At 35.7% G+C, this 13,647-nt stretch overlaps 1 non-coding gene and 1 pseudogene across 1 annotated transcript; one reads left to right on the forward strand and one right to left on the reverse strand.

Annotated features, from left to right (window-relative positions):
- Positions 1-4,819: 4,819 nt before the first annotated feature.
- Positions 4,820-5,340, reverse strand: LOC123233924 (annotated as a pseudogene).
- A 7,582-nt stretch (positions 5,341-12,922) lies between these two features.
- LOC123238327 lies at positions 12,923-13,026 on the forward strand. Its single transcript, XR_006505529.1, has one exon. It is a non-coding gene; the product is annotated as a U6 spliceosomal RNA (small nuclear RNA).
- Positions 13,027-13,647: the final 621 nt, after the last annotated feature.

A 13,647-nucleotide genomic window follows, 5' to 3' on the forward strand; every position in this document is an offset into this window, starting at 1 on the left:
TGAACTGATCTAACCATTCTGGAGGGCAATTTGGAACTATGCTCAAAGGGCTATAAAAGATTGCCTGCCCTTTTTATCCAGCTATATCATTGTTGGGTTTGTACCCCAAAAAGATCATAGATAAACAGACTTGTACAAAAATATTTATAGCTGTGCTTTTTGTGGTGGCAAAAAACTGGAAAAGGACAGTATGCCCTTCAATTGGGAAATGGCTGAACAATTTATGATATATGCTTGTGATGGAATACTGCTGTGCTCAAAGGAATAATAAACTGGAAGAATTCCATATGAACTGGATAGACCTCCAGGAATAGATGCAGAGCGAAAGGAGGAGAGCCAGAAGAACATTGTACACAGAGACTGATATACTATGGTAAAATCGAATGTAATGGACTTCTGTACCAGCAGCAATGCAATGACACAGGACAGCTCTGAGGGATTTATGGTAAAGAAAGCTACCCACATTTGATAAATATTAAAAATGATAAAGGCTGGTATAATAATATAAATTAGTATTTTAATTAAAGCCATGCTGATAGATAAAATCATTAGACCACGCGCTTGTAAGCATTCAAAACTGCCGCCTCCATTTTGTTTCCTGTCTCTACCTCCCAAATCTGCTGGCCAAGACCCTACTGGCAAAAGAGACCACTCCCTCCTAACCCAGGAGATTTAAGCTCTCCACTGCGTCAAGACGTCGGAAGCGGAAACCAGTTGGACCATGTTGGATCACTGGAAATGTAGTTTGATACATTTCCCAGATTTCACTTTTACACATTTAGGGATTTATGGTAAAGAAAGCTACCCACATTCAGAGGAAGGACTGCAGGAGAGGAAACATATAAGAAAAACAACTGCTTGAATGCATGGGTTGAGGTGGACATGATTGGGGATGTAGACTGGAAACAATCACACCAATGCAACTAACAACAATTTGGAAATAGATCTTGATCAATGACACATGTTAAAACCAGTGGAAATGTGCATCGGCCATGGAGGGGGGTCCAGGGAGTGAAGGAGAAAGTAGGAGCATGAATCATGTAACCATGTTAAAAATGAATATTAATAAATGTTTTAAAAAATTTTTAAAGTTTGCAAAGAGTCTGCAGCAAGGGTAAGATCAGCAGGCTACAGGTAGAAAGGCATCAAGCCTCTAGAGGGGATGGGTGGAAAATCAGTTGGAATGATTCTCCCACTCAAGTACAGGTCCTGCTGAAAACTACTTGAAGAAGTAGGTCAGTGGCTTCCCTCTGAGAGTTGAGTAAAAACTCCCTCAATGAACTGGAAAGGTTGTATGAACTGAATCCCAACTGGAAGAGGTGGTTTTTGATGATGAGTGAAGTCCACAGCCAAGGATAATTGATGTAATTTGAATGGGCCCCTCTTAATTGTCTCCTTAAAATCTCAACTGTCAGTTCAACTGGATAATGGGGGATCTCTCAAGGTAAATCAAATGGGTATGGTTTACTTAGCTAAAGGATTAAATGCTATCTGGCTTTGTGGTAATATTATTTTTAATAACTAGATGAATCAGAGGGAAAAGGAAGTTTGACAGAGAGAGGGATTGGGAAATCTCTTTTGATAATCAGTTGTGACAAGTGGCTGGCTTTACTCAGACAGGGCTGAAGCCCCCTCCACCTTGCCCCTCAGAGATCTTCTTTCCCTTCCTACACTAAAGCTACTATTCTTAACTAAATAAAGTAACTGAATAAATTCTGGATAGATTATTGATGATGTTCAGTGAAAGTCTTCAGACATTGGTGATCTGAAACAACTAACTGCCTATAAGATTCAGCAGCAGCATTAATCAGGTTCAGTGAGGACAGGATACCATAAATGGCTACAGGGTTGAAAGCACTAGGCTCTTCTGGTCTGTTTCCTAGGCCTAAGAGTATCTGGTTTACACCACCCTCCTTCCTCCCAGCTCCCCCAAAACCCGGAGTTCTAGTTCTGCTTGGAACTTCCCCTTTTATACCCCGGTTCCAACCATCTTCAACTGCCCTTGCCTTCTTGGGGTTCTGACGAAATTTACCCCACTTAGATTCATAGCCTACACAAGTTATCAGAAGGATTATTCACTATGACCAGGTAGGATTTATACCAAGGATGTAAGGCTGGTTTAACTTTAGGAAGCCGTCCACATGATTGACCATATCAATAACCAAACTAACAGAAATTACATGATTTTCTCAATAGATGCAGAAAAAGCTTTTGACAAAATACAATGCACTAGAAAGTATATGAATAGAAAGGCCTTTCATCACAATAGTAAACAGTATTGATTTAAAACCATCAGCAACTAATATCTGCAATGGGGATAAATTAGAAGCCTTCCCAATAAGATCAGAAGTGAAGCAAGGATGCCCTTTATCACCACTATTATTTAATATTGTACTAGAAATGCTAGTGGTAGCAATTAGAGAAGAAAAAGATGTTGAAGGAATTAAAGTAGGCAATGAGGAGACTAAATGTTTACTCTTTGCAATGACATGATGGTATACTTAGAGAATCCTAGAAAATCAACTAAAAGGCTAGTGGAAATAATTAAAAACTTTAGCAAAGTTTCAGGGAATAAAATAAGCCACATAAATCATCAGCATGTCTATATATTTCCAATAAAACTCAGCAGCAACAGTTAGAAAGGGAAATTCTATTTATAATCACTCTAGATAATATCAAATATTAGGGAATTTATCTGCCAAGGTAAACTCAGGAATTATATGAATACAATTATAAAACGTTTTTCGCACAAATAAAACTAGATCTAAGCAATTGGAAAAACATTAATTGCTCATGGGTAGTATGAACTAATATGGTAAAAATGACAATCCTACCTAAACTAATATACTTATTCAGTGCCATACCTATAAAACTACCAAAAATTTTTATAGAATTAGAAAAAATTATAACAAAGTTCATCTGGAAGAACAAAAGATCAAGAATATCAAGGAACTATTGGAAAAAATAGGAAAGATGAGGGCCTACCAGTACCAGATCTTAAACTGTACTACAAAGAAGTTAGCAGTAAAACAATATGGTATTGGCTCAGAGAGAGAACGGTGAATGAATGTAATAGACTAGGAGAAAATGACCTCAGCAAGCTAGTGTTTGATAAACTGAAAGATTCCAGCTCTTGGAAAAAGAACTCACTATTTGACAAAAACTGTTGTGAAAATTGGAAAACAGTATGGAAAAAATTAGATTTAGATCAACATCTTACACCCTATACCAAGATAAATTCAAAATATGTAAATGACCTAAATATAAAGAGTGACATCATAAATAAATAAGGTGAACATTGAATAGTATATACCTGTCAGACCTATGGGAAAGAAGGGAATTTAAGACCAATCAAGAGACAGAGAACACTGAAAGATGTAAAATGAATAATTTTGATTATATTAAATTTTAATAGTTTTTTGGACTAGCAAAACCAATGCAACCAAAGTTTGAAGGGAAGCAACAAACTGGGAACAACATTTTATAACAAAAATCTCTGACAAAAGTTTAAGTTCCCAAATATATAAGGAGCTTAGTCAAATATACAAGAAATCAAGCCATTCACCAATTGACAAATGGTCCAAGCAGTTCTAAGATGAAGAAACCAAAACTACTTAATAATCACATAAAAAGTGTTCTAAATTCCTACTGATTAGAGACATGCAAATCTAAACAACAACTCTGAGGTACCACCTCACACCTAGCAGACTAGTCAATATGACAGGAAAGGGAAATAATAAACATTGGAGAATATGTACCAAAATTGGGACTAACTCATTACTGGTAGAGTTGTGAATTGGAAGACAATTTGGAATTATGCCCAAAGGAACTTTAGAAGATTGCAAGCACACTTTCATCCAGCTATACCACTACTGCATTTGTATCCCAAAGAGATAAAAAATTTTTGTACAAAAATATTCATAGCTACACTTTTTGTGTTGGCAAAAAATTGGAAAACAAAGGGGTGTTCCACGATTGGGAAATGGGTGAACAAATTGTGGTATATGGCTGAGGTGGAATATTATTGTGTCATAAAGAATGATGAACTGGAGAATTTCTATGTGAACTGGAAAGACCTCCAGGAATTGATGAAGAATGAAAGGAGCAGAACCAGGAGAACATTGTACACAGAAAGTGAAACATTTGGGACAATCAAATGTAAAGTAATAAGACTCTGATACTAATAAAAATGCAATGAACAAGAACAATTCTGAGGAATTTATAGAAAAGAATGCTTTCCACATCTAGAGAAAGACTTATGGGAGTAGAAATTCAGAAGAAAAACATGATTTATCACTTGAGTATAGGGGTATATGATTTGCAGTTGTGATTTTAAAAAATTTAGTCTTTTCAAATATGAGCAATATGAAAATAAGTTTAAACAATAAGACATGTATAAACCTGTAGAATTGCTTGTCAGCACCAGCAGGGGGGAAGGGAAGAGAAGAGGGAAAGAACATGAATCATGCAACCATGGAAAAATATTCTAAAAATAAAGTAACGTGAAAAAACACATGGAAAAAATGAAATAAAATAGACACTCTCAGACTGATTCAGCATTTCTGACCGTCTGTGCCTTATGTTTGAAAAATTCAGAAAAATTAGGTACCATGTATGAAATATATAATCCATTAAAAAGATGCATCCTCACTCTCTGACTCAGAAACAGGAAAGTCTCAGAGACAATAGTTGGTAGCTATAGAGCTCTTCTCTCAGATTTGAGACAAAACCAGAGATATTGAAAATAAACTTGTCCATCTTACTCTTCACCTGTTATTATAACTGGTCTCTTATCTTGAATATTCTTGACTTCCCTCTCTCAGTCATTCTCCACAAGGCCTCTCCAAAGGAAATGGTTTTTGTCTGCTCTCTCACTCCTCTCCCTCACTGTGTCTCTTGCACAGTAATACATGGCTGTGTCCTCAGCTTTCAGGGAATTCATCTGCAGGTGCAGCAGGCTGTTGCCATTGTCCCTGGAGATGGTGAATCGGCCTTTCACAGAGTCTGCATAGTATGTGCTACTTCCATCACTACTAATGTATGAGATCCACTCCAGCCCCTTCCCTGGAGCCTGGCGAACCCAACTCATGTAAAGCTGCTGAAGGTGAATCCAGAAGTCTTGCAGGAGAGTTTCAGGGATCCTCCAGGCTGTCTCAGGTCTCCCCCAGACTCCACCAGTTGAATATCACAATGGACACCTGCCAACGAAGTCATTGAGTGACATATCAAAGAAATCTATCCCTTCAAAGAGTGTTTTCTTCCCCCAAAAGACAAATAAACAAAAACAAAATTACCTTGCAAAATAGAAAGAACGAAAATTCCAATTAATCCAAAACCCATGGTTTAGGTCCTCAGTGTTAATCCTTAGGAGAGAAAGTTCTCACAAAGAAGCTCCTCTCCCAGAACAGCAGACACGGGTTTTGTGCTGGCTTTCATGCTTAGAGGGAGGAGCCCAATTTGCATGACTTCCTCTATTTAATGTGGAAAAGAGCAGCTGCCTTCCTTTGTGTTGAGTCCCCTCCCTGAGCTACAGAGGCAAGAAATCCCCAGTACATTTCTCATTAGGAAGGTACCTTAATACTTTGTAATTTTATTAAATTAGCAGAGAGTGAATTTACCTTTGTATTAATTTCTTTTTTCTTTGTTTATTTTTTTAGGATTTCTGGACCTTCTCCTAGATACCTCTGCTTCCTTATGAGGCCATTTTTTTCTCATTCTTTATAGAACTGCAGTTCATATGGATTATAATTCCTACTCACAATCATATTCCCTCATATCCAGGGTATCCTGGAGCCAATTCTTACTGACTTGAAAAAACTGATTTTTAAATTTTCAGGTGTAAGTCTTCTCACTTCAGAAATCATCAATCACTAGCATCAGGAATTGATCTATCTATCTAGCTAGCTAGCTAGCTTTGATAATGTAAATATAAGGAAGGGATAGATAAAATGTTGATAAAGTAGAATAAGCTTAAAAATACCATGCATACATTTTTCTTTTCCCTTGGAAAGCTGGTGGTTGAACATTTACTAATCCATCTATATTTATACTCCTCTTCGAACTGGAAGAATTGAGACACATAATGGTCAGGATGTAATAAAACCCACTGCATCTCCTGGATCTTCCAGAAAGTCCCATGATATGTTTCTTAGAAGGGCTCAATGCATATGTAAGGCATCAACAGTATCTTCTGGAGTATCTGGGGACAGGTACAGACTGATCCTCAGACTGTTAGAGACATCCTCTTTCCCAGAGTAACCAAGTCTACTGCCACCTACTGGGCAATTCACAGTGGTATCAGGAAAGAGAGAATATTTTTCTTGCTTATGTCCACTTAATATGAATTCTTTGCTCAGTAAGAAAAAAAGATTTTCATTAGTTTGGGAATTCAGAATCTTTGAGATCCCAGCTCAAAACATAAATTATTCTTGAATCACCGTCTTAGATTATATAATTTTCATATCATAGAGTCAAATTTGGGTCAGTTCCTCTCTGGTTTTTCCTACTGGGTTACAGGTCTGCATAGTCCTGTCTTACTGCATAACCATTAGGGAAAAGAACAAGTCAAAGCTTATGGAATACAATGACATTTCTGTTCCTATAAAATATACCGTGGTATCTCCAAGCTTAAAAAACCTTCTTGAACTTACATGTTATTATTTGATGTCTCTTTTTCCCTTTTTGATCTTCTATAAGTACAGGAAGCTCAACATATCTGCAAAGGAGAACTCAACATCTCTTCCCTTCATAACTATTCCTCTCCTATTTCTATTGAGTGCTACTCTTCTAGTTATACAAGTCTGCATCATCAATATTTTTCTTTTCTCTTCACTTCTAATTTCACATATGCAAATTATTTTGAAAATCTTAACATTTCTCACTCTACAACACCTCTCAAGTATATACCTTCACTTTACTCACACAACTACCTCTAGTTAAGGCTTCATCATCTCTTACCTGGACTGTTATAGATATATTACTATATATACTACTATTCTATCTGTTAATTGGTCTCTCTGTCTCAATTCTTTCACTTTTCCATTATTCCCTTCTTTGTGTGCCAAAGTCATTTCCTGAGTACCCAAGACTAACGGTATCACTATGCTGCTTCATAAATTCTATTTTCTCCTGTTGACTTCAGATATTAAATTTTTAAATAGTCATCAGTGTAGACTTTTTAATCATAATAAAGTAGAATGTGATTATTTAGAATGTATCATATGCTTGCTAAAATTCAGGGGCAGACACCACTGACTTCTTTTAAGGAAGCAAATAATCATAATACAACCAATTTAAATGACTCTAGATAATGCCCAACCAACTATTCAAACTAGATGTTCTAATAAAGGAATGCTAAGATATTGGGGACATTCTCCTTTGGACATATGGCAGCCTCAATATTTGGTATTGATGTGCAAAAAAGTCAACCCAGGTATCCAGTCCAGATTTCCAGGCTAGATGTCTAATCCCTAGGTCCAGACAAGATACCTGCTTCCACAGACCATACCAATAAGTTTGCTTGTATATAAGAATTCCAAATTGGTCCTGTGTAAAAATGAAGACTTTATAACCAAAATCAGACCTTGCTATTGCAGGGTCATGTCTTTACTGCTTATCTTTTCATGTCCTCTACCTTAAATAAAAGCCTAGGTTGTTATGATAATCCTGATGAAGGTTTATGATTTTAACAGAAAATAAATTATTTATTTTTCAACACTATTTTCTAAGATGAAATGAAAGTATTTTTCTTTTGTACTTAAAAACCTTCTTAACATGGTGCCAATCAATCTTTCCAAGTTTATTATCTTATTTCACTACTCTATGGTCCAGTTAAACTCAGCTCCCTAAAGTTCATCACAGTGACATTGATTTTCTGTTTTGCATGCTTTTCTTGTAGCTGAACCCTAAATCTGAAAAACATTCTCTTCTTATCTACAATTCTTTTAATTCATTGATTTCTTTGAAGCTCATTTCAAGTACCATGCTATTCATGTAGGCTTCCCTGGTTCCCTCCAGGTGCTAGTTTTCTCTATCTTAGAATTACTTTTATTTATTTCTATATTTTCTGTTTATAGTTATTTATGTACATATTTCCACAAAAACAATGAAAATAGATATTGTTTAAAGTTTTTTTATCCTCAGCACTTTCCTCAATTCCTTTCATATAATAGGTGCAAAAAAATGAGTGTTGACTAAATGATGGAATATAGAGATAGTACAATATTTATCAAGGTCCTTGTTCACAAAACTTCTCCAAGATGAAAAAAAATATTTTGAGTATACTTTTTATCTTGGTAATTAAATATTCTAGATGAACAGACCTGATTGATATGGCTATTTGAAAGTTCATAGAAGAGCATATATTTTACAATGCCATCCAAAAAAGTTTTTTTTTTAATTTTGAGACTGAATAGTGTCAAGTTAAGACTAAATAGATAAAAAATTCAAAAAGATATTCAAAAGAACAAATTCCGTCAACTATTCTTACAATATTTAATGAATTGTAACCAGAACATTGTTAGTCACATGAGAAAATAGTTCCCACTTGTAAAATTATGGATCACAGTCAGGGAAATAAAATTGCAGTCTTCTAACAAAATGAAAAACTGGCCAGACCCAAAAATAGCTTTTGAGATTCCATATTTGGAGAAAGTGAGAATAGAGGGCTCAATCAGGTAAGTACAAAGATATTCATTAAAGTACTATGTAGACCAGTTTGAAATCTGGTACTGCTAAGCTATCTTCCCTCACGTTTCTTGTCCTTTTGCTGCTTCAATTTTGTTATTATGGTTTCCAAGACAATAACATAAGGTGTTGTTTGTTTAGAATGGCACTAAAGAAGTTAATTAATTTTGATAAAATTGCCATTTTTATTATACCGAATCTGTCTTATTAGTTGCTTATAGCAACTAATTTTTCTCCTGTTGTTAAGATCTATCTTAATTTGTACAAAAAGTGTTTTGTAATCAATTATGTAAATATATTCCCTGGGTTTGTATCAGGAGGCAGAATGTAGAGTATTTTATAAAGCCTGCCCTCATTTAAAATGCATTTCTCTCTCCATTTCTTCCTACTCACTTTTGTTCTAAGATATAGAAATGTTGATTATTTGTTTGGGATTTTTTATATCCTGAAATATTGCTAAAGTTGTTTCAATAAGAATTTAATTATTCTCTAGTGTTCTCTAATTATATCATCATATTTTCTGCAAAAAGTGAGACTTCTTTCCTCCTTTTACATTTTTATATCTTTGATTTGTTTTCTTATTTTATTGGTATAGCTAGCATTTCAATAGCTATTTTATTGCTATAATTAGCATTTAGCTATAGCACTATAGCTAATATTTAGCTATAGCTAAAAATAATATAATATTTAATATGTCATAATAATGATAATGGTGTTAATGCCAATTCTTGTTTCATCATTGTTCTTACCAAAAAGACTTCTTTTTTTAAAATAATTTTTATTTTTTAGAAAAGTTATCATGGTTACATGATTCATGTTCTTACTTTCCCCTTCACGCCCTGACCTCCTTGCACCACCCCCTCATAGCCAATGCACATTTCCCCTAGTTTTAACATGTGTCATCAATCAAGACATTTCCAAATTGTTGAGAGTTGCATTGTTGTGGTTGTTTCGGGTCTATATCACCAATCATGTCTGCCTCAACCCATGTGTTCAAGCAGTTGCTTTTCTTCTGTGTTTCCTCTCCTGTAGTTCTTCCTCTGAATGTGGGTAGCATTCTTTTCCATAAGTCCCTCAGAATTATTATGGATCATTGCAATGCTGCTAGTACAGAAGTCCATTACATTCTATTTTACCACAGTGTATTGGTCTCTGTATAAAATGTGTTTTTGGCTCAGCTCCTTTCACTCTGCATCAATTCCTGGAGGTCTTTCCAGTTCACATGGAATTTCTCCAGTTTATTATTCCTTTTAGTGCAATACTATTCCATCACCAGCATATACCACAATTTGTTCAGCCATTCCTCAAAAGAAGGCATACCCTCGTTTTCCAGTATTTTGCCACCACAAAAATCTCGGCTACATATATTTTTTCGTACAAGTCTGTTTATCTCTGTGGGGTTCAGACCCAAAAATGGTATGGCAGGATCAAAGGGAAGGCAATCTTTTATAGCCCTTTGAGTGTAGTTCCAAATTGCCATCCAGAATGGTTGGATCAGTTCACAACTCCACCAGGAATGCATTAATGACCCAATTTGGCCATATCCCTTCCAACATTCATTACTCTCCCCTACTATCATGTTAGCCAAACTGCTAGGTGTGAGGTGATACCTCAGCGTTGATTTGATTTGCATTTCTCTAACTATTAGAGATTTAGGGCACTTTCTCATGTGCTTATTGATAGTTTTGATTTCTTTATCTGAAAATTGCATATTGATATCCCTTGCCCATTTATCAATTGTGGAATGGCTTGATTTTTTATACAATTGATTTAACTCCTTGTATATTTGAGTAATTAGACACCTTTCAGAGTTTCCCAATTCTTGTCTTAAGAGACTGGTTTTCTGCTATATTCTTTTGTTTTTCCTTTAAGATTTGGTCTATCCTGTTTTCCAGCTGTTTGATTTTGGTCTCCAATTTGCTCATTAATTCTTTTGATTTGGGGCATCTTTTTCTAATTGCCCAATTCTAGCCTGTAGAGACTGGTTTTTGGCTATAATCTTTTGGTTTTCCTTTTGAATTTGGCCTGTTTGGTTCTTCAACGCTTCCAGCTGGTCATTTCTGGTCTTCAATTTACTTATTAATTCATTTGATTTCTGAGCCTCACTTTCTAATTGCGAAATTCTGCCTTTTATACTGTTATTTTCTTGCCAGATCTCTTCCATCTTTCTCATAATCTCAAATTTGAACTCTTCAATAGCTTGTGGCCAGTTTTCATTTTGGGGGGAAGGTTTGGATATGGTTACTTGTTTGTTCTTCTCTGCTCTTTGCTCTGTTACCTGGATTTTTTCTGTGTAAAAGTTGTCAAGTATTAAAGATTTCTTCTTGATCTTTTTCTTCTGGGGTTCTTGTCTCTGGCTTGCCATTGTGAGCCCAGCGCCCTCTCAGCTTTATCCTCATGCCCATGGTCTGTCTTTGCTCTTTGGGCTCCTGAGGACACAGGTCTAGTTGTTCTCAAGGTTAAGCCTCCTGGTGATCCCCTTGCTTGTTCCTCTGCCTGAAGCTCCTTTATCAGTCTCAGGGCACTGCTTCCACAGTCTTGCACCCCTCTGCACTAGGTCCCTCCCACGGTCCACGCCTTGGCTCAGAATCTGAGTCTGCAGCTGCGACCTTGCCTGCACTTAGGGTCTGTGTTCAAAGTCCACACGTTCTTTAGCTTCTTGGGGTTTTAAGTCTTGCTGTTCACAGGAACAGGTTCTAGTGACCCCAGGTAGCTGTCAAGGACTTAATGGATGCCCCAAATTTGCTCTAACTCTTGTGCACTGACTTTTGCCCTATAGGTGGGGAGGGGGGTGGAAGGGGTTGCTCAGCTCACATTTTGGTGAGAGCTGTTTCACCCCCTTATAGCATGGAGATGCCCCGATCCCACATACCTTCAATGCTGCACCCTGTTGTGGGGTCCCTTCATTCATCTGGATTTGTTTTTATGTCCCCTTGAGAAGTCCTATATGTTTCAGTTAGGAAAGGTTAAGCAACTGCTTTTTACTCTGCTGCCATCTTAACCCCGAACACCAAAAAGACTTCTAAGTTATCCACATTACAGATAAGCCTTGCTTTTGATTTCAGATAGACACTAATTATCATTTTAAGAAAATCTTCACTTATTTCAATACTTTCTATTATTTTTCATAAGAATGGGTGTCATATTTTGTGAAAAGATTTTCTGCATCTGTTGAAATAATCGGATGATTTTTGTCACTGATGTAATCAATTACACTTATAGCTTTCATAATATGAAATCAACCTTCCATATGTTCCTGGTGTAAAATTTTACCTGATTATAATCATCCTTTGTGTAATATTGCTATAATCTCCTTGCTAGTGTTTTATTTTAAATAAATTTAAAATAAAGTTATAAAAGTATTTATAAGGCAAATTGATACATAGTTTTCTTTCTCTATTTTTTGCTTTCCCTTGTTTAGGTATAAAAACAATATTTGAATCATAAAAGAAATGATGTAGGAATCTTTTACCTGCTTAAAATATTTATATAGCATTATTAGGTAATATTACATATTGCATTATTATTTTGCATTGTATTGTATTTCTAATTACTTAAACATTTGGCAGAATTCACTTGTAAAATCATCTGGTCCTATAGATTTCTTTATTTTTCATGGGGCTTTCAATTTCTGCAAAGATATGATTACTTAAGTCTTCTTATTCTTCTGTTAATCTAGACAATTTCTATTTTTGCAAATATTTATAATTAAAACTCTCATATATGTACATATATATATGTATATACCAAAGAATGGCATTCCTGCCCAACCACCCTATATTCAATGTAATCATGTAACTTGGTTGGTTTTCTAAGAGACAAAGACCAAGACATGTTTGATGCTTATCACTGCAAACTTTATTGAATATTTATAGCTAGCTGGTAAGTAATTTTTGTTGTTTATTTGTTAGTAAACATAGTATGGGATTTGTCTTCCAGGCATTGTTGGGAGGGCAATTCTTCCTTTTTGCTCAGATGTCCATCCTTATGAAGTCAAACATGAGTTACTGGATTGAAAGTGTTTGGAGATCTTAGTCTTCCATTGATTGTTAGTTTTCCTCTCCAGTAGAATTGTGAAAATGTCTTTATTTTGTTAGTTTGTACTTGATTAGCATCAAATGTGTTTGTATATTGCGGTGTTAGTCTTAGAAAAATGTGTAATAGGGGGTTGTTTTCACAGATGAATGGTGCTGTTTGCTTTAGTTCTGGTGCTTTGTCATAATGTTTGTTTTGCTGCTTGCTTTGGCAGCACATATACTAAAATTGGAACAATACAGAGAAGATAGGCATGGCCCCTGCACAAGAAATGATATACAAATTCATGAAGCATTCCATATTTTTGGAGAAATATTATGTGTAATTTTCAAAAACTGTATTCACTATTGTAATAATTAGAAGAATTATTCATAGGGAGAGGTTGGAGTACTAAATGGTCTAACATGAGACAGGGTGGGGAAAAAATTAGGGGGGGATAGTAGATGGCACCAAGAGAAACTTGAAAGAATAAGAAAAATAGGATATTCTATACCACACTAAGAGAGAATGGGAAGGGGAGGGGACAATACTATTAAAAAAAGGAGAGGAAGAGAATATCAAGAGGTAATATTTAAACCTTACTCTCAGCAGAACTAACCCTGAGAGGGAAGAGTAGCTATATCCATTGGGATATATAATTCTATCTAACCCTACTGAGAAAGTCAGAAGACATTAACCAAGGAGAGCAAGGTAGTGGGGAGGTCAAGAAAGGGACGGGAGGAGAGGGGGGAGGGAATTCATTAGGCCCTAAAAATAAAAATAGGGGAATAATAAATGAGGGGTGGAAAGGGAAGTAAATCAAGGGAGGGGAATAGGGTTACTGGTTTAAAACAAATCACTAGTTTAAAAGGAAATAGCCTAAGAAGAAGGGGTAGAACTAGTAGAGGATACCAAAATGTTGGGGAATACACAACTGATAATTATAAC

This window comes from Gracilinanus agilis, chromosome 2, assembly GCF_016433145.1.
Source record: "Gracilinanus agilis isolate LMUSP501 chromosome 2, AgileGrace, whole genome shotgun sequence".
NCBI classification, from domain to species: Eukaryota; Metazoa; Chordata; class Mammalia; order Didelphimorphia; family Didelphidae; genus Gracilinanus; species Gracilinanus agilis.